At 45.4% G+C, this 15,590-nt stretch overlaps 1 protein-coding gene across 1 annotated transcript in view; it reads left to right on the forward strand.

Moving 5' to 3' along the window:
* CRACDL (CRACD like) overlaps positions 1 to 15,590 on the forward strand; it is a 1,245,069-nt gene that overhangs the window by 240,409 nt on the left and 989,070 nt on the right. The window lies entirely within an intron of this gene.

Below are 15,590 nucleotides of genomic sequence, written 5' to 3' on the forward strand. Positions count from 1 at the left end.
TAGTCTAAGTGTAAAATGGCAGGGCGAACACCTTTAGAAAGTAATCAATATATATGGAGTTTCAAGCGTGAATAAAAAGGTTTCTTGTCAAAATAGCATTGGCAAAGCCCACCGTTTGGTATTTGGATGCAGACCGCCCTCAGATGGCCCACAACAGGAACTTCCTTCACTGTATTAACAATGCTCACCTTATGTTCACAGTGTGCAGGCAAATGAACATGTTGACCCTGGATAATATTTCTCAGATTTTCAAGATGAAAATTCATATCTTCACCCCAATCAGTCGAAAAAGTGCATTGGTGAATAGTCATTTTTTAACACTCAGGGCCTAATTCACAGAGCGTTTAGCGTGGAGCAAAGTGGTTTTGCACTGCAAAAATACACTGCAGAGGGCCTCATTCACAGAGCAGAGCAAAGAGTGCTTTTGCAGTGCAAAGTCACGTTGTTCCGTGCTAAACGTTCTGTGAATTAGGCCCCTAGTCTAGAAGGATTAATTTCAGGTGTTCATTTGGACATTATCACTGATGTACTCCCCGACAGTTAGTAAAATACACATCTCCTGGATTCAACGAGGCACGACTGCAGGCTGCCCCCCTGCATCCCAGTATCGCACAAACAGAGGTATACGATTTCACACAAATAGAAACTTTTTGGACGAATATTGGTCAAGGTTATATTGATGATATCAGTGGCATGGTGGTGATGTATTCTGGCGCAGTTGAATCAATCCCCAGTTGCCACTGTTATATCAGTGGCATGGTGTTGATGCATTCTGGCACAGTAGAATCTACCCCCATTTGTCACTGTTATATCAGTGGCATGGTGGTGATGCATTCTGGCACAGTTGAATCAATCCCCAGTTCACTGTTATATCAGTGGCATGGTGGTGATTCATTCTGGCACAGTTGAATCAATCCCCAGTTGTCACTGTTCTATCAGTGGCATGCTGGTGATGCATTCTGGCACAGTTTACTCTGTCGAAATTGAAACAATGTTATGCCTCCTATCACAACAATTTTATGTGTATTGGCCTACGACAAGTTGTCTAAACATCATATGCGAACAAACTCCACGGCAAGGTCTTGAACTTAGAGGAAGTAATGTAAGTCGCCATCTTGGATTAAGCCGCCATTTTAGGTTCTCTTGTTATATAGAAGTCACCCTGAACATCAAAATGGAGGCCGAATGACATTCTGAGTAAGATTCTGGCCTTTGTGACCTCCGTACACATGAATAATTAATATGCCTGCAGGCCACTTGTCAGGGTCGCGAACTGAGACCTTGTCCTACTGTTGACCTATGTGTAAATGTACAACTATATCAGCGAAACTAATCAAAATGCATATATTATAGGATTGACCTGGCAAGGAACCCATAGGCCGGACTCCTAGAATGGTTAACCCGCGAGAGGGTTGGCCAAGGGCTGGATAAAGAGTATAAAAGACCTAAGTATTCCAATGTACAGTCTCTCTCACTAACGCATTGAACTCTCGTTGAAGTTCGTTATGTTACTCTGAGAGCCGAATAGCTATCCGTTTGTCAGTTGACTTTGGTAACTGTTGTAGCTTTTAAATAAAGCACTTGTATGTTCTTTGTAACCTGTGTTGGTGTGTTTCTTTCTGGGCTTCCCAGCCTCATATTATTTTTATGTTTTCACAGTTGGCGCCCGAATAGGGACCCTCAAGATTGATGCCGGATCATTGAAGGTTGACGCAGACTATCGAACTGGGATCGAACGGTGTGATACTGCGGGCCCGACCGAACGAGGCGTGATACCTCGGCAGCGCTGCACGATCCGATCCTTGGACGATAGTCGTGTGGTCTGACACGGCATCTTGACGAGGGTCCATTTTTGAGGCGGGCAGATTTGTCGAAACCACCAAACACAAGGTAAAATTCGTTAGGTAAGTTCTTTGGTAAACCGTACGGTCCTCCTTAGGTTTGGTCAGGTGCAGTCGTGACCCGGCTCTTAATTTAACCCTGACAATTTGAATTTGGTGTATTGTATCTGCAGACACAATTACTGACCAGGTAACACCAATTTTTTGTGAAATGCCTGGGAAATTGTCTAGCTGCTTTAGGGCTCTGTTCCGCAGCGATCGACAATCTTTGGAATTTAGCCACCCGGCACCACAGGAGGGGTCGCTGGCATGTACTATGTACTGTAAGTATGGCATTGGAAGTATAGTATTTAAGGATATTTGGCACAGACAAACCAGACATGCCTCCGAATTTCAGTGGCCAATCAATGGTAGTTTCGAGATCCCCCGTATTGAATACCTAGAATCGGTCTTGCTAAAAAAGAAGGCCAGACCTGCAGCATTTGATGTTTTGCAGAATTGGAAAAAAGAAGCGTTGCAGCAGCTTAAAAGTAGGGATAAACATGCACGCCGTCATAAAACAAATGCCGAAAAGGCGTTGTTATATGATAAGGAAAAACATTCGGAGTCAGTTAAAAATATGGATAGGGCTTTCTCACTCGGTATCCAGAAAATGTATCCCTCTAAAGATTTCCATGTTTCTGAAGAATTTATTGAAAAATTGTTAAACGAACGCAGGCCTGGTGCCTCTGCGCCACCTCCGTATGATCCTCTCTCGGGTGCTCTGCCCATTCCTGCTGTTGTTCCTGCTGTTATTCCTGTTCCCCCTGTACAACCTATTGTTCCTATTCCTCTAGTTGTTGTTCCTCCACCTATCCCGTCACCCCTTCCTCTTGCGCCAATAGTTGCACCCCCATTGAATTTGCCCACACCTCCGCTCCCGAGTGGTTCTGTATTGACTGAAGTCGATCGGGGTGCGGGGTCGAAGATCGTCACTCGAAACACTGTTTCTGCAGACAAGAAACAAGAATTATTTGCATGGGCTAAGCACTGTATGGAGAAAGGTGATCAAGTTAACGTTTTTTCCACATTATCAAGCATGGGCAATTTTCCCGAGAAAAATGTTTTTATCGAAGGTTTGGGGACTCATTTATGTGTAATGTGGGGTAGATTACATAATTCGGATCTCCCACAAGGGGTGAGGGATCTAAATACTTTAGCACTTTCGAGGGATACAGAGGAGAAAGTACATGGTCATGTTGAGAGATTGTTTGAGTATAGGAGGGATTTTGAGAAATTACGGGATGAGGTTGATGAAGACGACAGTATGTATGTGCAGAAACGGTTCCTTCCGTGTCTTAGATCGGCACCTGAGGAAGTACGAATTTGTACCAAAGATGCGATTCGATGGATCTCGGATTCATCGATACCGCCAGATGAAGTATATGACACGTATAGTCAGTATACAGTAGAAATGCAGAGGAAGGTGATTCAGGTAATGGTACAGTACCTGCAGGAAGAATGTGTAAGGAAGAAGGTTAGTTGTCCTATAGAGTTATTGGGAATTTGTAAAAGGGCTTTTTCGCCCGACACTTCTTCGACTGCCTTAGCGCTCGAACCTGGCTCTGTTGCTTAGTAAGCGGTCGGAGTTACCTATATCTCAGTTGCCTATGAGAGAGGTTCCTCCGACATTTGTCCCAAAGGTTGAGATTCCCACTAACGCTGGGACTGGTGCACCCGCTGTGGATATCCCTGCACATTATGTATCACAATTTGTTCACGTCCCGTTTTCACGACAGGAAGTGAACACTATTAGACAATCAATTCCCGATATCAGGAAAAACCCGACAGGGTTTTACAAAGAGATAGAGTCCGTTTTGCAGTCCTCTGTGTTCACCTTAAGTGATATTGACTTGCTATTCCCTGTACTCCTGCCCGTAGATTTATGGAAGCAGGTTCGGACAATAGACGATGTGCCAGGGTTGGGAGATACGTGGGCTAACATGAATAGGTTTGATGGGGAAAGACCAGCTGGTGAGAAACCACCTCAGGTAATACTTACTTTGCCTGATAGAATTGTCGCAAAATTGAAAACCATAATTCCTGAGAAAAGAATTATTTGGGACAAGCTTACGGCCTGTGTTCAAGGAAAAACTGAATGTGCCACCAAATTCTTTAATAGATTCGAACAGGTATTCTCTGACTTCAGTGGACAGGACTTGGGCACAGAGTCTGGGAAAAGGTTGTTTGTGGACAAATTTGTACGTGGGTTGTTGCCCGACATCCAGTCACAGATTATGTCCTCTGAGAGCGCTTGGCAGGCGAAATCCCAATCTGAGGTTTTGCACATGGCTCAGTATTATGAGAACCGTGTTAATAATGAAAAAGAGAAAATAGAGAAGAGGAAAGGAGATTTGAAGACTAAAGTATTGTTACAACAAATCGTTAAAAATCCCAGAGGAAGTACTTCACAGATCAGAGGTCAGTATGTCCCAAAAGGAAACGCTCCTTTGGGTCCTGTGAATGTTAATCAATGTGCCTATTGCCGCCAGGAAGGTCATTGGCGAGCACAGTGCCCTGTCCTTCGACAAAGGTCAAACAATGCGTTTGGGAGTATGGGTAGACGACCTAGAGGTCGCCCTGGAGCAGGGGGCCCTGATAGAGGTCAGTTTTCACAAGATCCTCAGCAACCTTTTTCACGGGAAAATCAGATTTCGAGTGTGGACACGAAAAACATATTTGATCACCCTTCTGCTGCCTACCTTTCTGAAGAGCTTCCTTCCGATGACATTTTATTTCGTTAGGACTGCCCGAAGCAGGGTTTGGAACCTTCACCTATTCCCGTTAATCAGAAAGGTCCCTACGTTGAATTGTTAGTGGGGAATAGGAAACATCAGTTTTTGATAGACACTGGAGCACAGAAGTGCTCCATTGATCATTCCCGGGTTCCAAACATTCCACTGTCAGGGCAAACAAATGTTTCTGTAGGGTTTTCTGGTATACCAATTGCCTGTCCGGTTTCTTCACCAGTGTCTGTTTCTTTGGGTCCCTTCACGGACCATTGTCCCTTCCTCCTGACTTCGAACTGTGGAGAGAATTTGCTGGGGTTAAATTTGTTGAAGAAACTGAATCCAGTAATTCATTGTTCCTCTGACGGAGTGCGACTGACGGTTTCACCACAGCAACTTCCCAATTCTCAGTTTCTGATTCGACCATTGCCTCCTGAGTTTAGCGTTGTTCCGGAATGTTTGTGGGCGGTTGACGACAATGATGTCGGGGTGCTACAGATTGAACCCGTTAAAATAGTTTTGAAACATGGAGTTAAACTACCACGCATTCGGCAATATAAAATATCAGTTGAGGGCGAGCGTGCTTTGAAGTACATTGTCTCCGATTTTGTGCATCGAGGGGTGATTGAAGAGATTGCAGGTAGTTTATGTAACAGCCCGATTTTGCCTGTATACAAGAAAGGCGACAATGCAATCCCATACCGTTTCATAATTGATCTTCGTGCTATTAACAAAGTTGTCGCCCCACAATTTCCAATTGTGCCTGATGTAACAACGATACTAACAATGATCCCTGCTACAGCTACGCACTTTAGTGTTGTGGATCTAAAGAATGCTTTCTTTAGTATTCCTATACACAAGGAGAGTAGATATTTGTTTGCGTTCACCTTGGGGGGACGTTCATTCACATTTACTCGTGCACCTCAAGGGTATACTGAAAGTCCAAGCATTTATAGTAGAGCTTTGAAAGAGCAGCTTGATACCCGTGAATTGCCACCTACTTGTACACTGCTTCACTATGTCGATGATTTGCTTTTGGCTGCAGATTCTGAAAGTGCTTGTAAAGAAGGCACTGTATTGGTGCTTGTTCATCTGGCTAAAAATGGTCATAAAGCTTCGCTCAAAAAATTACAATATTGTTGTCAGGAGGTCCCCTATTTAGGCTACCTCCTGTCAAAGGAGGGGAGAAGATTGACACCTGAAAGAATAAAACTCATTTCTGGCATGTCTGTTCCAAATACACAGAAGGAAGTCAGAGCCTTAATAGGTATGGCTTCTTACTGTAGGTTGTGGATCCCAAACTTTTCACTAGTGATAAAACCGATGTTGGCTTTGACGAAGAAGGGCATTTCTTTGCCGCTGCCATGGAAATCGGAACATCAACGATCATTTGAGCTTCTCAAAACCGTGTTATGCTCTGCACCGGTTCTGGGTACTCCAAATTATGACAAGGCCTTTGTGTTGTTTGTGCATGAATGTGATGGATGTGCTTTGGCTGTGTTAACACAGGAGCACGGAGGGAAGAATAGGCCGTGCGGCTACTACTCTTCCGCCCTTGATCCTGTCGCATGCGCTTTGCCAAGATGTTTGCGAGCTGTCGCTGCTGCTGCCGCGTCTGTAAAACAGAGTGAGGGAATGGTCCTAGGCCATGATTTAATTTTGATGGTACCTCACTCTGTAGATGTCCTATTGAATAAAACCCAAACGCAACACCTCACCTCTGCATGGCTGACAAGGTATGAATTAATTCTGTTTGCCCCTCACATTCAAATTAAGAGGTGTTGTGTTCTTAATCCGGCTGAACTCCTACCTTTCTCGCAAAACACTGTTTGCGGTGACGAAGAATTACATGACTGCCTGTATACTACTGAACAGGAAACGAAGGGCAGGATAGACCTTATAGACATTCCTTTGGGCAATGCGGAAGGGGAGCTGTTTTGTGATGGCTCCTGCTTCAAACTCCCAGATGGTACATCTACAGCTGCCTACGCAGTTACTACGTTGAGTACGGTTGTTGAAACTAAGAGAATTCTGCATAACTCCGCGCAGGCCGCAGAGATTATAGCGTTGACCCGAGCTTGTGAACTCTCCGAAGGGTATACAGTAAACATATATACTGATAGCCAGTACGCCTTTGGGGTGGCTCACAACTTTGGGAGGCTCTGGTCGGAAAGAGGGTTCCTAACCTCACATGGGACCAAGATTCAGCATGGTCCCCTAATAGTGCAATTGCTCTCGGCACTCTCACTCCCTAGGCAGTTAGCGATCATGAAATGTGCAGCACATCGTAAGGTCATAGATGATGTGGGAAAAGGGAACGCTTTTGCTGACCAGATAGCCAGGCAAACGGCCACAGACCTTAGCGCAGACATGTATGCTCTAAGGGAAACAAAAGATGCCTATGTAATGGATGAGGGTATCGGGTCTGTGCGCGATATCCAAACTGATGCCACAATAGAAGAATCTAAAAGGTGGGCCGAAGGGATGGGGAAACTGGATGACAATGGGTGTTGGGTGGATACGTCTGAAGGAAAATGGTTGCTCCCTGATTCATATGTGCTGGCAATGGTTACGATGGCACACAGTCCTACGCATGTGTGTGCTCAACAGATCACGAAAATGCTAGAACAAGTCTGGGTAAATGATAAAATTTTGAAGACTGCAAGGCGACATGTTCAGAATTGTATGATTTGTTTACAGCACAATGTGGGGAAGGGGACAGTAACTCCAAGGGGTAGCTTCGGGCCCCCTTCTGTTCCCTTCGAGGTCATCCACTTTGATTTTATTGAGATGGAACGGTGTAACAATCTAAAATATGTTCTTGTGATTATTTGTGCTTTTAGTAAATGGGTCGAGGCTTTCCCCGTTAAGGATGCTACTGCCATGACTACTGCAAAGACTATGGTAAAAGAATTCTTTCCACGATTTGGGCTTCCAAGGGTAATTTGGTCGGACAATGGTCCCCATTTTGTTGCAGCAGTAATTTTGCAGATATGCACAGCGTTACACATTGAAAAGCGATTTCACTTGGCTAGACATCCTCAAAGTGCTGGGTTGGTAGAGAGACATAACGGTATCCTAAAGAATAAGCTTGCAAAAACATGTGCCGGCACCAAACTGAAATGGCCAGATGCCTTACTTATTGTATTGTTAGCCATGCATACTACACCTCAAACTAAGACTGGGCTCTCTCCATTTGAGGTAGTGATGGGGAGACCTGCTAACATTTGGGGTCTTCCGAAGCCTAAAGCATTGAGGGAGGTAGAAAATGTATTGCTTGTAGACTACTGTAACCAGTTGACTAAAAATCTGTATCTCATTTATCATCAGGTCCAATCAGCTTTACCTGTACGGTTTACGGGCCCAGGACACGATATTCAGCCTGGAAGTTGGGTCCTATTGAAGGCCTACGAAAGGTCTTCCTGTCTCGCGCCTTGCTGGCGGGGACCCTATCAGGTACTGTTGGTCACCCAAACAGCAGTGCGGGTGGCTGGAAAGAAGCATTGGATCCACGCGACGCATTTCAAGAAACTTCCTCACCCGACGCCACATGTTACAGAAGAAACGGAACCCCTTGCTGATGCTACAATCTCTGATCCTGGAGTAGGAAACAGCGCTGTGAGTGCGTCGGAGAATTTCTCTATGCCCGTGGAGCTTGGGGAACAGTCCATTTCATCTCCGCACTCTTTGAAAAAGTCACTTCCGGAAAGCACTGTTTCAAGTTCTGCGACTTCTGTCGCCTCCGATATGTTGCTTCCCTCAGGAAGTGACGGTACCTTATTTCCGGATCAAACAGTATTGGGTACCACCAGGTACGACCTTCGACGAAGTAAATAGAACTACGTCACGGGTTTTGCCTGTGCATCTGGAAAGAAAAGTTATTGAGAGTCTTTTCTCTTGCAAAATGAAGTTTTTGTTGAAAAAAGGGATTCTGCTGGCTAGGGTTGGGGAAGGACTAAGAAGTCGTGCGACCGTAGTGTCGCCAGCAACGAACATTGGGGTCGTCGATTGAGAAACTACGATGCCTGCCACCTCCGCCGCTGCTGTTCGCATTGGACTTGCAAATAAGGGGATGACCAACTCGGACAATGAACAATGTGCCTGGGCCCCGAAAACGTATTGCTGTGTTGTGTTAATAATAATTGGAATTTGTATAGTTACTGCTGTGGGACTTTGGTACTTCGAAGAAATTTACCCTCTAAAACCTTTACTGCCAATTGAAATTGTACCTACTGCTTTGACTCCCTCTGTACACCTTCACACTTTGTCACCTAGAGACTCCCAGCATAGACGAAAGTACCATAATAACACTTTAATGATAATAATGAATTCAACACATGCCATTTTTAATAAGAGTAATTGCTGGATTTTCACCCATTTACCGCAACATGGGAACAAGGGGCTAGGATGGTATATTCACCCTTTACCTTTAACGACTGCTTGCTATGCCTCTCTTAGAGCATTATTCTTTGGCCGTTGGAATGATAGCATCTCAGGGAACTTTGATGGAACTAATTTAAATGATTTTGAGAAACGTGAATTGACTCCCCTGGGATGCTCGCTTTTTGCAAATAGAAGTAAACCTAATGTTGCTTCTATTAGGCCATCTGATAAACTATCTCTTCCTTTTCAAACTCTAATTTCCTTTAAAATGGCTCCGATAGGCAATAAGGACGCTGTGCCTCCTTCCTACTCTATTAATCATAGCCCCGATTCAGTCCCCTTTTGTGTACAAAGAAATGGCACTCGGTCAATGGGAGATTTTGAAGGTTGTATAAACATTGTAAATTTGACCGGAGAGAACAGGCCTCTGTATGTAGGGGGGCCTGTCTATTTTGTTTGTGGTAGTTCAGCATTTCCCTGGTTGCCCAAGGATTGAGAAATGGCACTCGGTCAATGGGAGATTTTGAAGGTTGTATGAACATTGTAAATTTGACTGGAGAGAACAGGCCTCTGTATGTAGGGGGGCCTGTCTATTTTGTTTGTGGTAGTTCAGCATTTCCCTGGTTGCCCAAGGATTGGCAGGGAACCTGTTATTTAGGAATCCTGTTACCTGGGGTATTTATAGCTAGTACATTGGAAGTTTCTAAGGCTCGCCCACGGTGGGACGAGAACGGAGATACCCCTGGCCAAGTATTGGGAGATATAGCAAAATCAGTTGTGCCATTTTGGGGACAGATAGCAAATTCTGAAAATATTAGGGGTCTAGCAAGAGTACTGGAGAGAACCATCAATCGGACCACGGATATACTCTACAATATGACACTAGAACAAAAAGCAATAAGATTGGTAGCACTCCAAAATCGGATGGCATTAGATGTCATCCTGGCAGAACGGGGTGGAGTATGCAAATTAGTGGGGTCTGCTTGCTGTGTTTTCGTACAAGATTCCTCACCGACAATTTTCAAAGCAATACAGAACTTGCACATCCTTAGTTCTGAAGTGCATGTTCCTGTGGGAGATTGGAATATTAGCGCCTGATTCTGGGATTCTCTACGATCCTGGGGTTGGAAGGTGCTTTCTGTTATCCTGGTTATTTTGGGAATCCTGCTATTCCTTTGTTGCTGTTTCCAATGTCTACCTAGTGTATGTGCAATGCTAGGGGGATGTTGTGCTCAAGCAGTGAGCACAGTAGGGCACAAAATGTATGCCCCAGATACAGCATCTAAACAGTTTGTGTTACAAGAGGTTCTGATGAACGACCTAATGGCTATAGACATTACAGATAATGATTCAGGATGTATGGACGACAATGCATGGAGTTATTTACAAAGATATTAGAAATGATATTAGCACTTGGCATAGGCCAAAAGGAGGGTTTGTCGGAATTGAAACAATGTTATGCCTCCTATCGCAACAATTGTATGTGTATTGGCCTACGCCAAGTTGTCTAAACATCATATGAGAACAAACTCCACGGCAAGGTCTTGACCTTAGAGAAAGTAATGTAAGTCGCCATCTTGGATTAAGCCGCCATTTTAGGTTCTCTTGTTATATGGAAGTCACCCTGAACATCAAAATGGAGGCCAAATGACATTCTGAGTAAGATTCTGGCCGTTGTGACCTCCGTACACATGAATAATTAATATGCCTGCAGGCCACTTGTCGGGGTCGTGAACTGAGAACTTGTCCTACTGTTGACCTATGTGTAAATGTACAACTATATCAGCGAAACTAATCAAAATGCATATATTATAGGATTGACCTGGCAAGGAACCCATAGTGTCATGATCTCTGCTTCCAAAAGGTCAGGGTTTTCCCAACTCCCTTGGAAGCAGATCCATAACCCAGGTTCCGAGTGCCAACCAGTCCCAATTGGGACCTTTTGGACCCAGTCCTGGCGCCAGTGGCACCAGGCTCATAAATATGCCCAGTCCCAGCGCTGGAAGCGCCGGGCTCATAATGCTTGGGTGGACTTACCTGCAGCAGACCATGCTGCTTACTTGCCTGCCAGTTGAGTCTCTGATCCTCTTCTGTTTGGAACTACTTTTCCTGTTGGAGCCACTCCCTAGATTCAGAACACTGGAACTCTTCTGGAAAGCAGGAACTCTTTTCTTACCTAGGCGTGGCTGTGGAAGGAGACACCTAAGCACTACAGGAGGCTATTTAAACCACACCAGATGGATGAATCTTGCTTTGCGTTATTCTGCATCCTCAGCAGCAGAACGCTCATCGTGTCTTCTGCATCTGATCCTGGGCCTAAGGAAAAAGGCTTACCATTCTGAATCCAGTCTTCAGCAACACCTATAAAGACAAGAAAGAACAGGTTAGCATTACGGTCTTCAGTGACAGCTCTTCACTTGCCTGGTCCATCGGCTGTCACCAACGCCTCGCGCTGCATTCCGGCATCTGAAAGACAAAGGCTTACCTACTCTTCGTGCGCTCCGGAGGTCTTCACACTGCATTCCGGCATCTGAAAGACAAAAGCTTACCAACTCTTCGCACGCTCCGGAGGCCTTCGGCGCTGCATCCCGCATCTGAAAGACAAAACAAGGTGCGTTTAAAGACATTGGGGAACTTTAATACTCACGTGCCATTACTCCTTTCCGCATCTAACCCAGTGGGTATTCCGGCACCCTGCAGCCGCCCTGAACTTGTACCTGCAAAATAAAAAGACAGTTAGAGCGCATCGTGAAGCAGGCAACAAGCGCTTACTTACGTGCTTCCAGGCGCTTCTATTCATCCCACGGGCTCCATCTTCAACTCACTTCAGCCCGCCATCCGCCATCGCCGGAACCCTGCAAAACAAGAGACATCATTACTAAAGACTTTAAAGACATTAGAATTACTCGAAACTTACCGTTCGTGCAGTAAACGACGGACAGCAGTCCTCTGAAGTCAAGAGGCCTGCTCCCCTTATCCAGTGAAGAAACTGGTTACAGCACCCTGCCTCGAGGCAGATGGAGAGCACGGCGTTCACTTACCTAAGACATCTTACCCTTCGAGCCAGACATACAGTGCACAGAGGTCCAGCCCAAAGAGCCAGCCGTGTGTTACACATCACCTTTGAAGATACGGTATACGCCCAGTCAAGACAGGCGCCTCTACGGGAATCAGGTGAGCATTACAGAACGCAAAGCCTACCACAAAGCTCCTGTCCAGGCGCTATGGAAACCTCGGATACCGACCAGCTAGCCCAGTTACTTGGGGAACTAAGGGCAGAAGTGCATGCAGCCCGTCAGGAAACGAACACTCTAAGAAGGGAACTGATTATTTCCAAGGAGCGAACAGATGACCTCGCTAGACAATTGCTACAGTCACAAGCCGGACAGACCCCGTTACCCGCATCTGGGGGAAATCTTCCTTCTACATCCTCTATGAATCCAGTGCAGATCAACCTACCTGGGAATGTACCTCTGGCTCCGCCCGAACGATTTTCTGGTGACCCAAAGAGGGTTGGAGTATTTATCAATCAGTGCCGGTTGCACTTCTTATGCCGGCCAGCAGCCTTTCCAACTGATCAAGCTAAAGTAGCTTTCGTGCTTTCGTACCTTAGTGGCAATGCAGCAGACTGGTCGATCCCTCTAGTAAATCAAGATGATCCGGTCCTCCATGATTTTCAAGCTTTTCAGCTCAGTATGGAAAAACTGTTCGCATGACATTCACAGGGGCAGGCCTTGGACAATGAGCTTCTTTCGTTGCGACAAGGTAATCAAGACCTTTTGGCTTATATTGCGTCTTTCAACAGACTGGTAGTGGAAACTCACTGGCCTGAGGACAAAAGGATTACGCTGTTTTATAGAGGTCTACACGGAGAGCTCAAAGATGTGTTAGCCCAAGTAGTGAATCCCCCACAAGATTGTTCGGACTATATAGACTTAGTCGTTCAAATAGATCACAGACTGCAGAACAGGAAGGCTGATCGTTCCAAGTTTGATGCTCGAGTATTTTCCAAACCGCCAACTCCTTCCAAAGGAGTAGACTCCGGGGAACCCATGCAAATAGGGGGTCTGAAAGGTCCTCTAACACAAAAGGAGCGGGAAAGGAGAAAACAGTTGCAATTATGCCTCTATTGCGGAAACTCAGGGCACTTTCTTCGAGACTGTCCGGTGAAACCTGCCAAGAAGGCAGTAGGAGCTGCAGTTACCAAAGTTACAAACTCTGAGCAGGGAAACGACCTCGCCCGACAAGAATAGAGGTCCTCTTGCCGAGCGTGAAAACCAGTTCCGTGACCTCGCATTTCGTGATACCTATGGTCCTCATTAGCCCTGATAATCCGGATCGATTACATGCAATTGAAGCTTACGTCGACAGCGGTGCCATCGGCAATTATGTGGATCATGAAATGGTTTTGAGGATGAATCTAACTCTTTGTCCCAAGGCTGTAAAGGACGTCATTACTACAGTGGATGGTACGGAGATAGCCTCCGGGCCAGTAACGCATACCACTCAAGAAGTGACGCTAGTAAGTCAAGAGAGTCAAGCAAGTCACCATGAGAAGATCGTGTTCGATGTGATCAAGGCCCCTCAGTTTCAGATTATTCTAGGAATACCTTGGTTAGAGAAACACAATCCTCTGATCGATTGGCGAGCAAGAACGGTCCAGTTTCCAGAATGTGTCTCTACTTGTCACCCTCCACCTGGTGTTGCACTGGCAGCAATTTCTTCAGAGACTTCCCAGTTACCTCCCGAATACCTAGAATACCAAGATGTTTTCCGGAAGGATCAGGCTAACTCTCTACCTCCTCATAGGTCTTATGACTGCCAGATCGACCTGATACCTGGATCTACTCCTCCTTGTAGTAGAATTTATGCCCTCACCGAGCCTGAGAACCTTCACCTTCGACAATACCTGGATCAATACCTGGCAAATGGGTTTATTCGTCCTTCCAAGTCCCCTGCTTCTTCAGCTTTGTTCTTCGTTCCAAAAAAGGAAGGAGACCTTAGAACTTGTATAGATTATCGCTCCCTGAACCAGATCACCGTTAAGAATAGATATCCGTTACCTTTGATCCCTAAACTCCTGGACCAAGTCAGAAAAGCATGCATATATACAAAGCTGGATCTTAGAGGAGCTTACCACTTGGTACGAGTAAAAGAGGGCGATGAATGGAAGACAGCCTTCCGCACCAAGTATGGGCTATTTGAATATCAGGTCATGCCCTTCGGACTTTGTAATGCCCCTGCCGCCTTTCAATATTTTATGAACAATGTCCTCAGAGAGCTCATAGATGTGTGTGTTGTTGTTTACATTGACGACATCCTCGTTTATTCTTCATCGGAATCTGAACATCGGAAACATGTGAAAATGGTCCTCGAAAGATTGCGTCAACACAAACTTTTCGCTAAATTGGAAAAATGTGTTTTCAACGTGACTGAAGTTGAATTCTTGGGATTCATATTATCACCTGGCGGAGTGCGTATGGATTCAAAGAAGGTCGATGCAGTTCTCAAATGGCCATCACCATCCTCCGTAAAAGGTGTGCAAAGCATGTTAGGCTTCGCTAACTTTTACCGCAGGTTTATCCCCGAATTCTCTCGAATAGTCCAGCCCATCACTGCCTTGTTAAAGAAAAACAAACGTTTTGAATGGTCTACCGAGGCGGAACAAGCGTTCCAGGATTTGAAGACTAAATTTATCTCTGCACCAATCTTAAAACACCCTCGCCCCAAACTCCCCTACATCGTGGAAACTGATGCTTCAAGCCTTGCCATGGGGGCAGTTCTATCACAAAAGGACCCGGTAACCAATCAGTTGCATCCCGTTGCATTTTGGTCCCGCAAATTCTCGCCTCCTGAAATCAATGACACGATTACTGACAAGGAACTTCTGGCTATCAAGTCTGCCTTTAAGGCTTGGCGGCATTATCTGCTGGGGGCCCGACACACCGTTACTGTGATTACGGATCACCGAAACCTGCAATATTTGAAAACCGCAAAAGCCCAATCCTCTAGACAACTCCGTTGGGCATTATTCTTTGCCGAGTTTGACTTCATAATTACCTATCGACCTGGTACAAAAAACGGTAAAGCTGATGCCCTTTCTCGGATGGGAGTGGAAGAACACTTGATCAACCCTAAACCTGTACCAATCATTCCTGAACAAAGAATTCTGGGTGTAATCGCCACAGAATCCATAGAGGAAGTTAAGGATAAAGCCAGGCAACTTGTAACTCCAGCAGACATACAGAATTGGCATCTGCAGGGAAAGGACTTTGCAGTAAAGGACAACTTATTGTATTTCCAAGAACGATTATACCTACCCAGCACAGATTTACAGAAAAAAGTAATCTCTTGTCATCACGATTCTTTAATGGAAGGACATCCCGGTATGGCCAAGACCTCAGAAAAGATCAAGCGCTACTTCTGGTGGCCGTCTTGGAAAAAAGATATCAGAGACTTTATAATGTCCTGTGGAGTATGCGCCCAAAACAAGAGTCAAAAGGAAAGACCAGCAGGCCTCTTACGCCCTATTGACATCCCACCTCGCCCTTGGCATACGCTTTCTATGGACTTCATCACCGATCTACCTCCATGCTCC

The sequence above is a fragment of the Ambystoma mexicanum genome, chromosome 7p (assembly GCF_040938575.1).
Source record: "Ambystoma mexicanum isolate Mex_15411 chromosome 7p, UKY_AmexF1_1, whole genome shotgun sequence".
Classification (NCBI taxonomy): domain Eukaryota; kingdom Metazoa; phylum Chordata; class Amphibia; order Caudata; family Ambystomatidae; genus Ambystoma; species Ambystoma mexicanum.